Below are 15,433 nucleotides of genomic sequence, written 5' to 3'. Positions count from 1 at the left end.
AAATGTGCAAATTTAAAGTGTACAATTTGATGAGCTTTGGTGTATGCACATACCTGTGACACCATTACTACAATCAAAATAATGAGCATATCCATCACCCCCCAAAGATTCCTCATATTCCTTTGTAACTCCTTCTGACTCCTCCGAGCCTCGGCTTCCTTGGGCCAGAATTGAATTACTTTCTGTGAGTACAGATTTGTTTGCATTTTGTTGGAATTTTGTGGAAATGGAATCATACAGTGTGTATTTATTTGTATTTGGCTTCTTTCACTTAACATAATTATTTGAGTTTCACTCATGTTGTTGCATGTATTGACAGTTCATATGCCACAATTTGTTTATCCATTTACCTGTTACTGGACATATGGGTTTTTTCCATACAAATAAAGCTGCTGTGAGCCATGGTGTGTGTGTCTTTGTGTGAAAATATGTGTTAATTTCTCTTGGGTTTTGCCTTAATTTGGTCAGTGCAGAATTTTAGGCTGACAGCTTTTTTCCTTCCGTATCTGGCAGATACCATCTGGCTTACAAATCTGAGGCAAGTCTGCTATAATTCTTATCTTTGTTCCTCTATATGTAATATGTCTTTTTCTTCCCTTGGTTGATTAATTTTTTTTTTCTTTTTCACTGGGTTCAGGCATTTTATTATGATGTAGCTTGTATGGTTTTTCTTCATGTTTAGAATTTATTAAGCTTCTTGAGACTGCAGGTTTTTAGTTTACTTCAAGTTTGGAAAAATTTTGGCTATTAATTATTCAAATTTTTTTCTGTCTCTCCCCACCTCCTCTCCTTCTGGGACTTCAGTTACATGTATATATTAGGATTTTCGATATTGTCACACAGGTCATTGATGTTCTGCTTGTTTTGTTTTCAGGTTTTTTTCTCTCTGTATTTAATTTAGGTAGTTTCTAATGCTGTCTTCAAATTTATTTATTTTTCTTCTGTAGTATATAATCTGTTATTACAGCCATTCAGTGTATGTTTTATTTCTACAGTTTCAAAATGGGTCTTTTTAAATATCTTTGTTTTGTCTCCTCATCATGTTCATGTTTTACTTTTGTGTTCTTGAGCATATGGGGTATATTTATAATAATAGCTATTTTAATTTCATTGTCAGCTAATTCTATTGGGTTGTCAGAAAAGTCATGATGAATGTTTGCAAAAAAACATAGGAAAAAATACGTCATGACTTTTCCGACAACCCAATATTATCTGTGTCATTTTTGAGTCTGTTTCTATTGATAGCTTTCCCCCCTCCCCGATTATACGTCACACTTTCAGCTTCTTTGTGTAACTGGTATTATTATTATTATTATTATTATTATTATTATTATATTATTATATGCCAGGCATTGTGACTTTTTCATTATTGGGTGCAAGATTTAATGTATTGCTTTTAATATTTTGAGCTTTGCCTGGGACATGTTGAATTACTTTGTTGAGTTAGTTTGATCCTCTCAAGGCTTTGATTCAGGGCTAATTTAATCCCACTGCTAAGGCAATACGCTTCTGAGGACATTACACAATGTCCTACACATTAGGAGATCTTTCTTCTCTGGCTGATGCACACAAATTAAAATCAGCTCTGTGTGATCCCTATGAATTGTTTACCTACTCTTCTCCTGTGGTTCTTTCTCATCTTTGGAAAGTTTCTTAATGCAAATATACAGACCAGTGCTTGGTCCAAGACACAGGGAACTTCTCTGTAGATCATCACAGCTCTTTCTTTTGCATCTCCCTCCTATTATTTTTCTAGATGTCTTGGCCTCCCCAAACTCTAGTATATGTCTCCTCAACTCAGCAAGACTACTAGATTTTAGTTGGGTTCTCCTCCTGGCAGTGTGGTCTGAAACTCCTCTGGGGTTTCAGTAAACTGGGGCAGTAACAGGGCTTATCTCGTTGGTTTTCCTTCTCTTGGAGATCACTAACCTGTGCTACCTGTTGTCAAATACCTGAAATCTTTCATATATTTTGTCTCATGTTCATGTTGTTAAGGTACAAGGTTAAGTCCAGGCCTATTATCCCATTAAGTCCAGAAGCCTAAAGTTGAGTCCTTGAACTTTTCTGGAGTGAAGAGAGTTTATCCATAGTAGTAAAAGAGAAAGTAAAATATATGGACACAGATAGGTAAATGTGATGAAAAAAAAAGTTTAGAATTTTTGTTTTTATTGCTTATATTTTTTTAGTGAAATACTTGCAAAATTATTGGCTTAGGGTGAGGACAGGAAAAGAGAAATTGGAGATTTGAGGGGAGAGAAAGTATGACATTGTTACCTAGGAGAGTGGGATAGCAATAGACCAGGTAACTAGAACATGGTTGCTATGCAGCAGTAAAAGTCTTCTTGAAGCTAGTGATGATAAATTTCAAGTCAGAGTTGGTTTTGGTTTTCTCCAGGCATGTTTAGCTGTATAGTACAAGCGCAGAATAGTTGGATTTAACTACATTTGGGATTTTATCAATTGTCAGAAAAATTTCCTGACACCTGGAAATATGGCAAAACTGTGAGTCCAATGTACTTCTTTGTCATATGGTGATGAATGCCACCCAAGAATTATCTCGTGGAATGAACTTAGTTAAACCCACTGGAAACTATGGGTTAAAGATCCTAGGTAATGTGTGAAGTTGCATATTAAGTTGTAGTTTTTTTGTCCACTAGAAAGGCAAATAATTTCTACTCATTGGAACACACAGTTTGTGACCCTTTTTGAATGTTAACTGGTTTCGTGTCTCATCTTGTAATTTTATACTTAGCTTCTTAAATGCTTTTTGAACTGGTCATATCTTCTTCTTAATTCCCTCATTAATTAATTGGTTGAATAAAATATTTGATTTGCATCAGAGTTCAGTTTTAAAATTTGTTTAAATTATTTTTTTAACACAAAGGAGTATAACAAAATGAGAGAGAGGCAAGGGAACTGAGGCTGTATGCAAGGGAGTAAATATAATGATTGACCACAGAATTTAATCTGAGAAAGGAGGTAAATGAGGATAACAGTGTAGCAAGAATCAGTGAAAAGGTGGAGAAACAATACAGTGTCAGGTCAGTGTGGTTGAAGATTCTTAGAGGCCAGGCACTAGAGGGAGAAGCTAGAAAGACAGATAGTGATGATTGAAAACAGATAATATGGAAGGTTATAGTTATTGGTAAAAATAAAATGTATAATACAACCTCTGGAGGAGTTGAGGTCAAGGAACAGAGGAGACAATTTGTTGGGAGGATCAATGATATTGACGTAATCAAGAATCATAACAGGAGTATATTGGGAAGGGTGACAATAAGTCAGGAGTTAAAATCTTCAAGGAATAATGGAATGTAACCAGTGGGTTGATAGGTGACTGTCACAAAGAAGATCAGAAGGCAGCATTATATAATGACATAATATGCATAAAAGCTAGATGCTTTTAGAGAGGAGGATGAGAGAATGATCTAGAAGTAACCAAGACAAGTGAGGAGGACACAACCTCCTCCCACCCAGACCTACTGGCCAGAGACACGTGGAAGAAAAAGCAGCCTCTGCTTGAGAAAGCTGCAAAAGCAGCTTTATCTAAGCTGTATCCTCAGGAGAGTCAACTTTCCGTGAGAGAAAGAGGAAGAAGGAGATTCATCTTCTCCATTCAGAGAAGTTGAACATACAGGAAGTTTTGCTGCTGATGGACAGTGAGCTCCAAAGGCATATTGAAATTCTTCCAGGCGGTAAGGAACAGTGGGAGATGACATGAGAAAAAGGAAGTGTGTAGGGACATATGAGTATTAGAGTCTGAGAGATGGAGACAAGCAGGGAGATCTGAGCCTTTTGAGGAGACAAACACAGACAACGGTAAAGGGCAGAATAAAAATAGCCTAATGGTAGTGGTGAGGTGAGGGAGGTCTTGCTAGAAACACACAAAGCTGTATGGGTCTTCTGTGAACCCCTGCTTGGTCCTAAAAGGCAAGCAGAAATCCACTTGTACAACAAGTAAGGGGTTTACTGTGTGTGCAGAAACATGATTTCTGGAGCACACGTGTACCATTAGGAAATAATTAGAAATGATGTAGATAGGAAATGATGACTTATTACAGTAGTCTGCCCTTATCTGCCATTTCACTTTCCTCAGTTTCAGTTATCCATGGTAAACCTCGGGCTGAAAACATTAAATGGATAATTACAGAAATAAATAACACATAAGTTTCAAATTGCACAACATTCTGAGTAGCATGATGAAATCTTGTGTCATACCCTCCAAAGGGATGTGAATCAGCCCTTTATCCAGAGTATCTACACTGTATACACGCCCCACCCGTGAATCACTCAGTAGCCTTCTCGGTCATCAGATTGACTCTGGAGGTATCCCAGTGCCTGTGTTCAAGAAACACTTAATTTACTTAATAATGGCCCCAAAGCCATTGACATAACTTTTATTACAGTATATGGCTATAATTGTTCTGTTTTATTAGTTATTATTGTTAATATCTTACTGTGCCTAATTTATAAATTAAACTTTATGACAGGTATGTAGATACAAAACAAACATAGTATATATAAGTTTTGGTACTATCCATGGTTTGAAGCATCCACACAAGGTCTTGGAATGTATCCCAGAGGATAAGGGGGCGGGGTGAGAAGGGTGGGGGTGTGGCGCCTGTATGGAGGATTTGCATAGCAGTCCAGGGAGCTTTAGACTTTGAATGTCAGCATGGGACTCCATTGGAGATTATTGAGGGAGGTAGTGAAAAGATAGGATTTGAATTTCAGATATTGGCCTGGTAGTGAAGGGGTTGAAGCTGGTGAGGGGGTGAGACCAAGTGGCTGTAGTAATCCACGGAAGAAGCCATGAAGACAAGGACAGGGGGCAGTCACTGGTAGAGAGAGAAAGGAGTGGATCTAGAGATAAGCATTGAGGCAGTCAGGTGCTGGAGATTAAGAAAAAAGGAGCATCAGTGATGACTCTGAGGCTTCAATTTGGGGTGATGAGGAGAATGGTGGTAACATTCATAGGTGTCAGTGGGATATCCAAGCAGATACATTTTACCAACAGTTGGAGATATGGAAACAGCTTTAATCAGGAACAGCTGCCAGACTTTACTTTGTAGACTCTAAAAAGGATGGTAAGAGCATTTAATTTAATGTAACCCTCTAACCCCACCCCCACCCCAAACTGCATTGAAAGCAGTCTTTCAGCTTCTAGTGTTTTTCCTTTCCCTTCCATGGGGCTGCGTGAAACAACCTCCTGTTCTTCTCTTGTGTTTTTGTTTGACTTTGAGAAAAAGGACATGCTCAGAGAACATTTGGTACAAGCAAAACTTAAAGCATTTGCAGGGGGTGAGGCAGGATTGCAAATTAAATTCTAACAGGGACGAATGGCCACTCAGCCTGGAGAGGCACTCCTGAACCTTGTGACTACTCCGGAGGCACCATTTCTGCCTACAGCCTCAACTTGGCAGGTTGCCTGGGAGTCAGGAGGGACTTCAAGCAGCCATGTTGTTTTTTCAGTTCAACAGCACACTAATTTGAAGAAGGGAAAAAAAAGAGGGGGATGGAATTATGGGAGAGATTGTGCTGAGAGGAAATGGCATTGGGTATAAAAAGGGAATTAGAAAAAAAGAAAGAATTTTAAGACTTGGCCATAATTATGTAGAAAAGTATTAAAATCTAATACCACAAGACTTTTAAAAATTAGTTGCTTCTCCATAGCACAGACTTCCTCTCTGGTTTCCTGTTTTGACTGCCCCTCATCAGTGCAGGCCTATATTGTGTTGAAGGCTTAGGAAGAAGAAAGGTGTTTCTTCACTTAGATCCGGGATGACTGATAGTTTTCAACTTGCAGGACAACTCTGATTGCTTCAGAGTGAATACCTGGAACGCTATATCAAGATCAATTTCAAGTCCAAGTCTGGGTACAACAGGCAAGAATCTTGAAATCAATGAGTGATGTCTACTGTAGATATGGGAAGACCTATTATTGCTTTGATTGCCATGCTTTTGTGTTATACAGTCCTCTAAGCATAGCACCACTTTCCCCCCCAATTTTATTACCTTTATGACTCATATCTCATTGCCCCATCCTTTTCTTTCCTTCAGAAGGCTTTATGGTGACTCCAGGTGATGAGTTCATGGAGGAATACTATGTGTTCTTCAAGCACCTTCCCACAGATTTCACAGCCACCAAAACATCTGAACCCCTGAGGAGGGCTCAAGTTTTACCCCCCCCCATCAGCTGGGTGACATGATGTTGAGCTCTGACCATTTGGCCCAGTGCTGAGCAAGTGAGAAAAAGGAGGCAGCCGGGATGTTCAGTCTCTAGAAAATCACCCAGACATAGGATGGCCCCAATGGGAGATCCCATTATCCTAGAGCAGCAGTTCTCAATCTGTGGGTCGCGACCCCTTTGGGGGTCGAACAACCCTTTCACAGGGGTCGCCTAAGACCATCGGAAAACAAAAACATGTTTACATTACGATTCATAACAGTAGCAAAATTACAGTTATAGAGTAGCAACGAAAATAATTTTATGGTTGGGGGTCACCACAACATGAGGAACTGCATTAAGGGGTCACGACATTAGGAAGGTTGAGAACCGCTGTCCTAGGGGATTCTGGGACCTTGGCTCCTTCCTTGCTGCAATTGATACCAGAGGTGTCCAACCTGATGGGTCGAGATCTATCAGCCTTCAGCTGACCCTCAGCCAGCAGCTGGTGATGCAGAGTCACAATACAGCTCTAGGGAGAAAGGAGTCCCAAAAAAGTTGGCTGGTGTGCTGAGCATGATTCTAGTTCCAGCAGGTACAGGAATGAAACCCAGAAACATCAGTCAGGAGGACACTGGGAGAGGAAAAAATTTTATTCTTTGAGCATGAGGTGCCCCACGGATGAACTGGATGTCAAGGGTGGGAAAATTAATTCCAGTTCTCCCACCTAATACAGTCCAGGAGTTGGTCAGAACTAAATCAAGTGCTACTTAAAGCTGAGCTTGTAGGTTAGAGTACCTCTGTTTCAGGGGGCTGGGAAAGTCGCGCCAACAGCTATGTCACCTCTAATCTTCTGAGATGACATAGCCTTTTTACCTTCTGGGGGTTTGAAATCTTGTAAGTATGTTTTCTACTCTGGTGCTTCTCAACCTTGGCTACACATTGGACTCACCTGAATAGCTTTAAAAACTCTGATGCCTGGGTCTCACTTTCAGAGTGGGGTGTGGGACCTGGGCATTAGGATTTTTCCAGGCTCCCCGGGTACCTCTCATGTGCACAAGGTTGAGAACTACTGTTCTATGCCGCTCTGCAGGTCACCAACCAACGTTCCACTTCATTACACCCTGTTGAGACCAGAATCTTTGAGACCTTCTGCCTCATCTGCGCACTCCTCCCAACACATTGTAAACTCTAAGAGAAGTCATTGAACCATGTACTTAGCTTGTGTCTTTCCCAAATCTAACTGTTAGACTCTTATCACTCTCACCTGGTTACACGCTGATCTGACCCTGTTACTTGTACCTCCCTCTGTCCCAGCCTCCAGGACCCAACACTAGCCATGACTGCTGCCCCAGCTTCTCTCTCTGGGAAGGCCTTAGAGTGATCACTTTTTGTTTCCATATCATATGCATAGTATTCTCCATGACTATACAAAATACTCTTTTCTGCTCCTTCAATTTGCAGGGCAGATCAGATCAAACCGACTTTTCAGAATAGACTTGAGTTAACTCAAGCAGTAGTTGAGTGGACTCAATTACCTTTCAGTTTCCTTCCAGCCCTCACATTCTTTGATACATCACAGATAAGTAAAATTGTCATTATCATCATCATCTGGACTGAAGAGGAAGCCAGTATTCTAAATTAGTAAAAGAAAGAAACACATCAGAAGCATACAATGTTTCAAAGCAAACTGCTTTGAACAAAGCAAATTGCTGTTACTTTCATGTATTAGAGTAATTGAGACTCACTGCTAAAAAACCCGTTATCAAATTCAGAAAAAGCTTTGTGTGCCAGTTCCTTAAGATATAGTATAACAAATTTGAGTATAACTATTATGAAGGAAAACACTAAATTATCACTATTTGTGAACAATATGCTTAGACCTAGAAAACAGAAGGATTGACTGAAATTATTTTTAGAATTAATAACAGTTGTATAGTCAGATTAAAATAAAGATAAAGAAATGGAAATTTAGAAAAATCACTAGCACATAGGTCATTTAAATATACTTTAAAAAATCTTATTTGTAAAAAAAAATCTTATTTATGCTTTTTAATTGGATTTGCACACCCCTGCTTCACAATAGAGCAAAACTAAGCTTTAGTCACATCTATGTAATGATTTTACATTGTAAATATTGTACTAGAAGAACGTAACTATTAAATGACATCTTTCATCATTTTGCAATATATACAAATATTAAATCATTATGTTGTATACCTGAAAATATAATCAAGTATATCTCAATTTTAAAACAAGACATCTTTCTTTAAGGCATCATTTCTGAGGTTGAAAATAGGATGAACTTCAGCCAGTCTGCACTAGTTTGGCTCTCCCAGTCTCCTCCCCCTCCCCCCCAAAAATCCTTTCTCTGGGACCCCTCTCCTGGCCTCCCTATTTTCCAGCAACTAAAAGGTTAAAAATCTACACAGCAGCGGCCAACAGAACCTTGGGCTGGGAACTTTACAGGCCTTTCTGCACTGCACTTCTCACTAAGGGTTGAATTTAAGCAGTGATGCATTCAAGGACCACCCATCTCCCACAGAAGCAGTCCTCTCAATTTCTCAGGAAGAGCAATTATTTTCTACTGGCCTCATGACTCTGCCAGAGACAAGAGATTTCGTTCTTTTGCTCGTGTTCACTTTTTATTTTAGTTTAATGGGTGTTTGCTCAGTATCTAGGTTGCATGTGTGTAAATTCACCTTAATAGTTTTAAGCAATAATTTGTAAATTGAAATTAATCTTATGGGGCTGGTAGCTTTTAAGGCAATTTCTTTTTTTGTTTTCTAATTTCTTCTTATTTATCTATTTATCAGTTTCATGTGTACAAAGCAACATAACAGTTAGACATTTAAACCCCTCACAAAGTGATAACCCCCCCCTCAAGCTACTACCCCTCTAGCATCTTATATAGCTGTTACAATACCATTGACTGTCTTCCTTATGCTATACTCCACCTCCTGTGACTATATCTATATCTATATCTATATCTATATCTATCTATCTATCCATCTATCTATCTATATCTATCTATCTATCTATCTATATTTATAGTTGACATACAATATTGTTCTTCATGTGTACAGCACAGTGGTCTGGCATCTACACAGTCTATGAGTGATTCCCCTGATAAGTCCAGTGCCCATCTGGCACCTTACATGATCTTTACAACATTGTTGATTATACTCCCCCTACTGTATTTCATATCCCCATGTTAGGGCAATTTCTCTTCCCATTAGAATACAAGGACCATAATCCAGTTTTTATTTTATGAAGTCAAAAGAATAGGGAAGTGAGTAGTGTTTATGATTCAAGCACCTGCTAATTATCCCAATGAATCCTGGGAAATTACAAAATGCCCTTTGGATTGCAGGTAAGAGGAGCATTATATAGTTAGAGGAAGGCACACTTGTATTGATGTAGTATTCTTGGCAGTCAGTAGTGTGTCGACGCTGTATTAGCCAAAGGAATATTGGTTCTTCATCAATCCCCCCTTTCCAATCTCTGAAAGCTGAAATTTCTCATTGGGCCACAAGGTGGCAGATTAATTGCATGAGAAACAATCTATTAAACTACAGAAGCAAGAGAAATTTCTTCAGCAAAACCTTCTTTCCTTCTTTCCATCTTTCTGCCCTGCCTCATCTTCTCCAGGATGCAGTCTTTCATCTTAATTAGATAGGATTTTCCTGAGGGCTTTTAGCACAGCTATCATTCATGGTCATTTGAGCTAATTGCAGAATGTTTTGAAATGTCTGAGGGCAAAACCTGGACAAATATGCTGAGTTTAAGCTGAGTCGTCATTAAAAAAAACAAAATATATCCTACTCTGGATCCGTTTAACTCTTCCATGGATCTGTAGTATTTTCAGAAGTTTCCATGATAACAGCTATTCATTCATTTTAGTATTAAATAATCCTATGTGAGTATGATCATCAGTGGGGAATATGATTGGTTCTACGCCCATCACAATTTTAATAGAATAAAACATCCAAAACAAAAAATTTAACAGACTGTTAACTTATTTAGTGGACTGGTTATCCCACTGTGAATTATCCACATCCCTAGTTTTTCCTTTTTGTCACTCATTTTGACAGAACAAATCTTGAGCATGGAGTGAAAAAAAGAAAAAAAATATTTCAGGCCTGACTCCACCACTTTGAACTTGTATAACTTTGCCTAAGTCACGCAATATCTCGGAGCCTCAGTTCCTCACCCCCAAAATGGGGGTAAGGCCTATATTGATCACCACAGGGGGGAGCTGGGAGGCTGATAATGAGAAACATATTTTTTAAATGCTTTCAAAACTATCCTTAAAAAAATAATAATTTGCTGGCTTGTTAGTGCTACTACCAGAAGGAGATGAAAAAAAATGATAGGGGTGGAATCAAAATATCTACTTGGTAGCTCACCTTGACAAGAGAAGATTAAAATTACTGTCTCCAATGAGAATTCGGGATTATCAGTTGCTTTCCTTTGCTGTTTCATATGTATTTAATTCAAAGCAAACACAGAAGGCAACTTTCTAAAATCAAAGGAAGAACAAAGCCTTTGTTTGTGTCAAGATATGAAAGATCAGACACAGAGGAAGTAATTATTTGTAAAACTAGGCCACTCTAGTCGCAGACTGGCTTCCCCTTTCTAAATGGCTTTCACCACCTCTAACAATTCATTTTGATCTGTAGAAAATGTAAATTAGTATTATCTGTTCATTCTGTGTTCAGAGGTTGCGTGTTCTCATGCCTGCAATTTTATGAGGCGGTCCGTAGAGTCATGTTGGGGAGGCCCGAGGACAGTCTCTGGGGATTTGGAGCTTGCCCCGCCTCATCCTGAGTGACGCCTGCAGTGAAGACAGAGCCAAACAAAGGATGACAGATCAAGTCACCTTGAGACTGAACCTTCACTGCCCCTCAGGAAGGCAATTTTTGAGAGGGACCTTGAGAACCAGCCGAGCAAAGAGATGAGTGTGCAACTTCTCAGCCATGACTCAGAGGCAATAGGAGTAGTCCCTCCCACCTCAAGCTTTGGCAGAATTTTGCCAACTCATCCTAACACAGTGGAATTTTTACCACGGGCTGGGAACACCGTGATCTATGACACAGAGTAGGAGCTTGGTAGAAGGCCGAACAGAGCTCAGCTATGGCCTGAAGGCAGGCTTTGTTCTGGTCCCCCTCCTCCACCTTAGAGCAAAGACAGGAGCTTGAAACCATTTAGCTCGGAGATAAAGAATTGAGGGGTGACTCCACTGGTCTTGTTACAATTTGCTGTGTTCACCCCCACTGAGAAATCTGTTTCATCAAATAGGCTACTACTTACTTCAGGGTAAAAGGGATTCCTGTGGGTTGACTATAAATGTAGTTTGGGATTCTTAGCAGGTTTCAGGGAAAAAAATAACATCCAAGTGTTCAATGGAAAACATGGATCCCCTCCCAAAACGAGTGTATTCTCTGGGGATTTCCACCAACAGAGCTGCTTCCTGGGAGAACCTCAGCTTGGAAGAAAGGTGCCCCTCACTATGCAACATGGCACATGTGCAAACCTGTGTAGCTTGTTTCTGGGTTTTATTTTCTCCAGGAAGAAAGCCTGGATTAGAGACATGTGACGGGAAGGAGGAGCTGAAAATTCCCAGGAGCTTCGAGTACCACTCAGCACCGACTAATTGGTACCTATCAACTTTACTCACCACTACCTATCCTGCAGGACTCAATCTTCCTCTCACCTTCTGAATGGGGGGTAGTTGACCCACCTTTAGCTCTCCTTTCCTGGACTGTGAGTTGATGAGGACAGGCTCTATACTGAGCACTTATCTCCCCCAGTGGCTAACACAATATACATTTGCAAAACGAGTCAAATGAGTGAACGAATAAATGAATGAGCTATTATAATTGCCCATTTTCTAGTCTGTCTCCTCCACTAAACTGGTTGTTGTATTAGGGTAGGAGATGTCTGCCTTGTTCATCAGGACTGTGTATCCTGATGCCACGGGTAGTGCCAGATCATAAGTATTTAAAATAATGGAAGGAAGGGAGGAGCAGGGGTATCCCGATCCTCTAAGAGTTTGTCTTCTAGTTGGGGAGGTCAGATGAACACATATGGAATAATCTGAGAATGATAAGCAGTTAAACTGGTAGCTATGACATTCAGAGGATGCAAGATGCCAAGGGAAGGAGAAATGGTGCAAGGTGGAGATGGATTGCCTGGAGACTGAGAAAACCAGAAAGCTCTGCTTCAGGGAAGACTCGCCAGGGGGCTGATTATGTTTGGTTGGGGACAGTATTGGGAGTTCAGAGAATTCAAAAGGAAGGAAAGTGCTGCTCACTGATCCAAGACAATTGGACTTAGGTTATAGACATTGAATAGAATGATTAGAGGTGAATGAAAATGCTACATCCCTTTCCCCTCACCTCACTGCCTGGAGCTGAGCTACCATGATTGTAAGTGGAATTTGACTTCCCAGACAAGCCTGTCTTATTTAGCAGGCAAAGTATGATAGTGACACCTTTTCTGCTAAACTCACTTCAGCTCTCTGATCTTTGGACACTTGATAAGTGCTTTGCATGAAAGGTTCATTCAAAACAGATGTTAATAGCATTTTAACATCAGGAGACTCCACTAGACTTCTGGTTGGATTAGAGACAGAATCCTCTAAGACAGCGGTTCTCAACCTTCCTAATGCCGCGACCCCTTAATACAGTTCCTCGTGTTGTGGTGACCCCCAACCATAAAATTATTTTCGTTGCTACTCTATAACTGTAATTTTGCTACTGTTATGAATCGTAATGTAAATATGTTTTTGTTTTCCGGTGGTCTTAGGCGACCCCTGTGAAAAGGTCATTCAACCCCCAAAGGGGTCGCGACCCACAGGTTGAGAACCGCTGCCTAAGAGATGGAATACAAACCCAAAGAGAAACTGTGAAATAATAGAAAATATATATTGATCTATGTCCCTGATCCCTGGCATAGAGGTCTTGAAACCCTATAATTTTCTAAGTGATGAGAGCATTAGGACCATCTCTTGTTCTACTGAGGTGACCCTGGGTGGCTCCTGGATGGGGGCTGGTCACCAGAAAAACCAAGCCATGATTAGAAGCTTGGAATTTTCAGCTCTTCCCCACCCCTGACCTTCTCCAGAGAGAGGAGAGGGGCTGAAAATTGAGTTAATAATTGATCGTGCCTACATAAAGACTCCATAAAGTCTAAGTAGTACAGTGTTCAGAGAGCTTCCAGGTTGGTGAACGTAGTCAAGTCAGGAAGATGACTTTATGGGGACAGATGCTTCTACACTCAGGATCCTTCCAGACTTCTCAGACCTCACCTTATGTATCTCTTCACCTGGTTATTGATCTGTATCCTTTTTCATATCTTTTATTAGACAGGTAAATGTAAGTAAATGTTTCCTTGACTTCTCTGAGCTGCCCTAGCAAATTGATCCAACCCAAAGGGGGACGAGGTCATGAGAAGCTCCGATTTACAGCCAAGTCAGACAGAAGTTGTGGGTAACATGGACACTTACTACTTGTGATTGACATCTGAACTGTGGTGGGGGCAGCTTTGTGGGGCTGAGCCTTTAACCTGTAGGATCTGACACTCTCCAGTTAGATAGTGTCAGATTTCAGTTAAGTTGCAGGGCACACACTGGTGGTGTGGAGAACTCCTTGATACTGGGAAAAACCTCCACACATTTGGCAACCAGCGGTGTCAGAAATGAAGTGTGTAGTGTGAGTAGTAAAGGAGGAGAGAAGAACTGGATTTTCCCCTACATTAGAGGAGACCTGTAGGTTTTTCTTTTAGAAAATTACAGACAGCATAACAGAAAATTATAAAAATTTCCTAGAGACTTGGCATTATTCTGCATATGTGGATGGGTCCTCCAGGGAAATGAGGAAAGACTGGCACCTGAGTGCTGAGGCACAAAAAACCAACTGACTCACCCTGAAATATGTTAGAAATCTACCCCAGCCTTCATCCTCCTTAGTCCCTGCCTTACCATCTTTGTCCTGAATTATGTTAACAGCTCCCTAACCAATCTCCCTGACTCATATATTTTCTTATCACTCATCACTCTCCTTCCTACCCCAAGGCAACTCCATTCTCTTCATAGTCATCAGTGTATTCTCTCTAAAACACAATCTGATATGGAATTCGATGGTTTAAAATCTTTCAATAGCTTCCTCTTTCTCTACAGAATAGAGTTCAAGCCTCTTAACTCCTTAGCTTGGGCTTAATTGCCCTCCATAGTTTAACCTCTGCAGCCTCATATCCTGTCATCTACTAGCACCTCCCAACACTTGGATCATGGAATGTTTAGGATTACCATCCTTCCCCTTACCTGGTTCATACCTCAGTAACTTCACATCAGATGTTCCCTCTTTTTCAGACTTACCCCACCCAGTTTTACCAACCACTACTTATCCTGTAATAATTTCTCAAGATACAAAATAATATACAAAAGTGAATTATATATCTAAATATGAGCAATGAATAATTAGAAATTAAATTCAAAACCACAGATTTATTTATAATAGCATCAAAAACATAAAGTGTTTAGCAATAAATTTGACAAAATGTATACAAGTCTTATATGTTAGTAACTATAAAACCTTGATGAGAAAAAAGAACTGCATGAATGGAGTGATATCCTGTGTTCATGGATCAGAAGACTTGATATTGTTAAGATGTTAATTTTTCCCAAATTAATTTATAGATTATAATCCCAATCAAAATCCTGGCAGCCTTTTCTTGAAGATATTGACAAATTAATTCTAAAATGTATATGGAAGGCCAACAGTTCTAGAATAGCCAAATAATTTTGAAAAGGAAGTGCTAAGTTGGAGGGCTCACACTACCTGATTTCAAGACTTGCTATAAAGCTACAGTAATAAATACAGAGTGGTCCTGGCCTAGGGAATAATCCTATAGTTCACTGGAGCAGAATAGAGGGTCCAGAAATAGGCCTTCACAAATATAGTCAATTGATTTTGACTATTGTGACAAGATAATTTAATGGATAAGGAATAATCTTTTCAACAAATTGTTCTGGAACATTGGACATCCATAGATAGATTAATAGATAGATGATAGATAGATAGATAGATAGATAGATAGATAGATAGATAGATAGATAGATAAAATGACACTCTGCCCTTACTTCACATCATAGAGAAAAATTAACTCAAATAAAATCATAGACCTATATGCAACCTAAAACTATGCAACTTCTAGAAGAAAAAAACAGAAGAATATATTTATGATTTTGTGTCAGACAAAAAA

This window comes from Hipposideros armiger, unplaced genomic scaffold (genome assembly GCF_001890085.2).
Source record: "Hipposideros armiger isolate ML-2016 unplaced genomic scaffold, ASM189008v1 scaffold_312, whole genome shotgun sequence".
NCBI lineage: Eukaryota > Metazoa > Chordata > Mammalia > Chiroptera > Hipposideridae > Hipposideros > Hipposideros armiger.
This window is presented reverse-complemented; position numbering follows the sequence as displayed.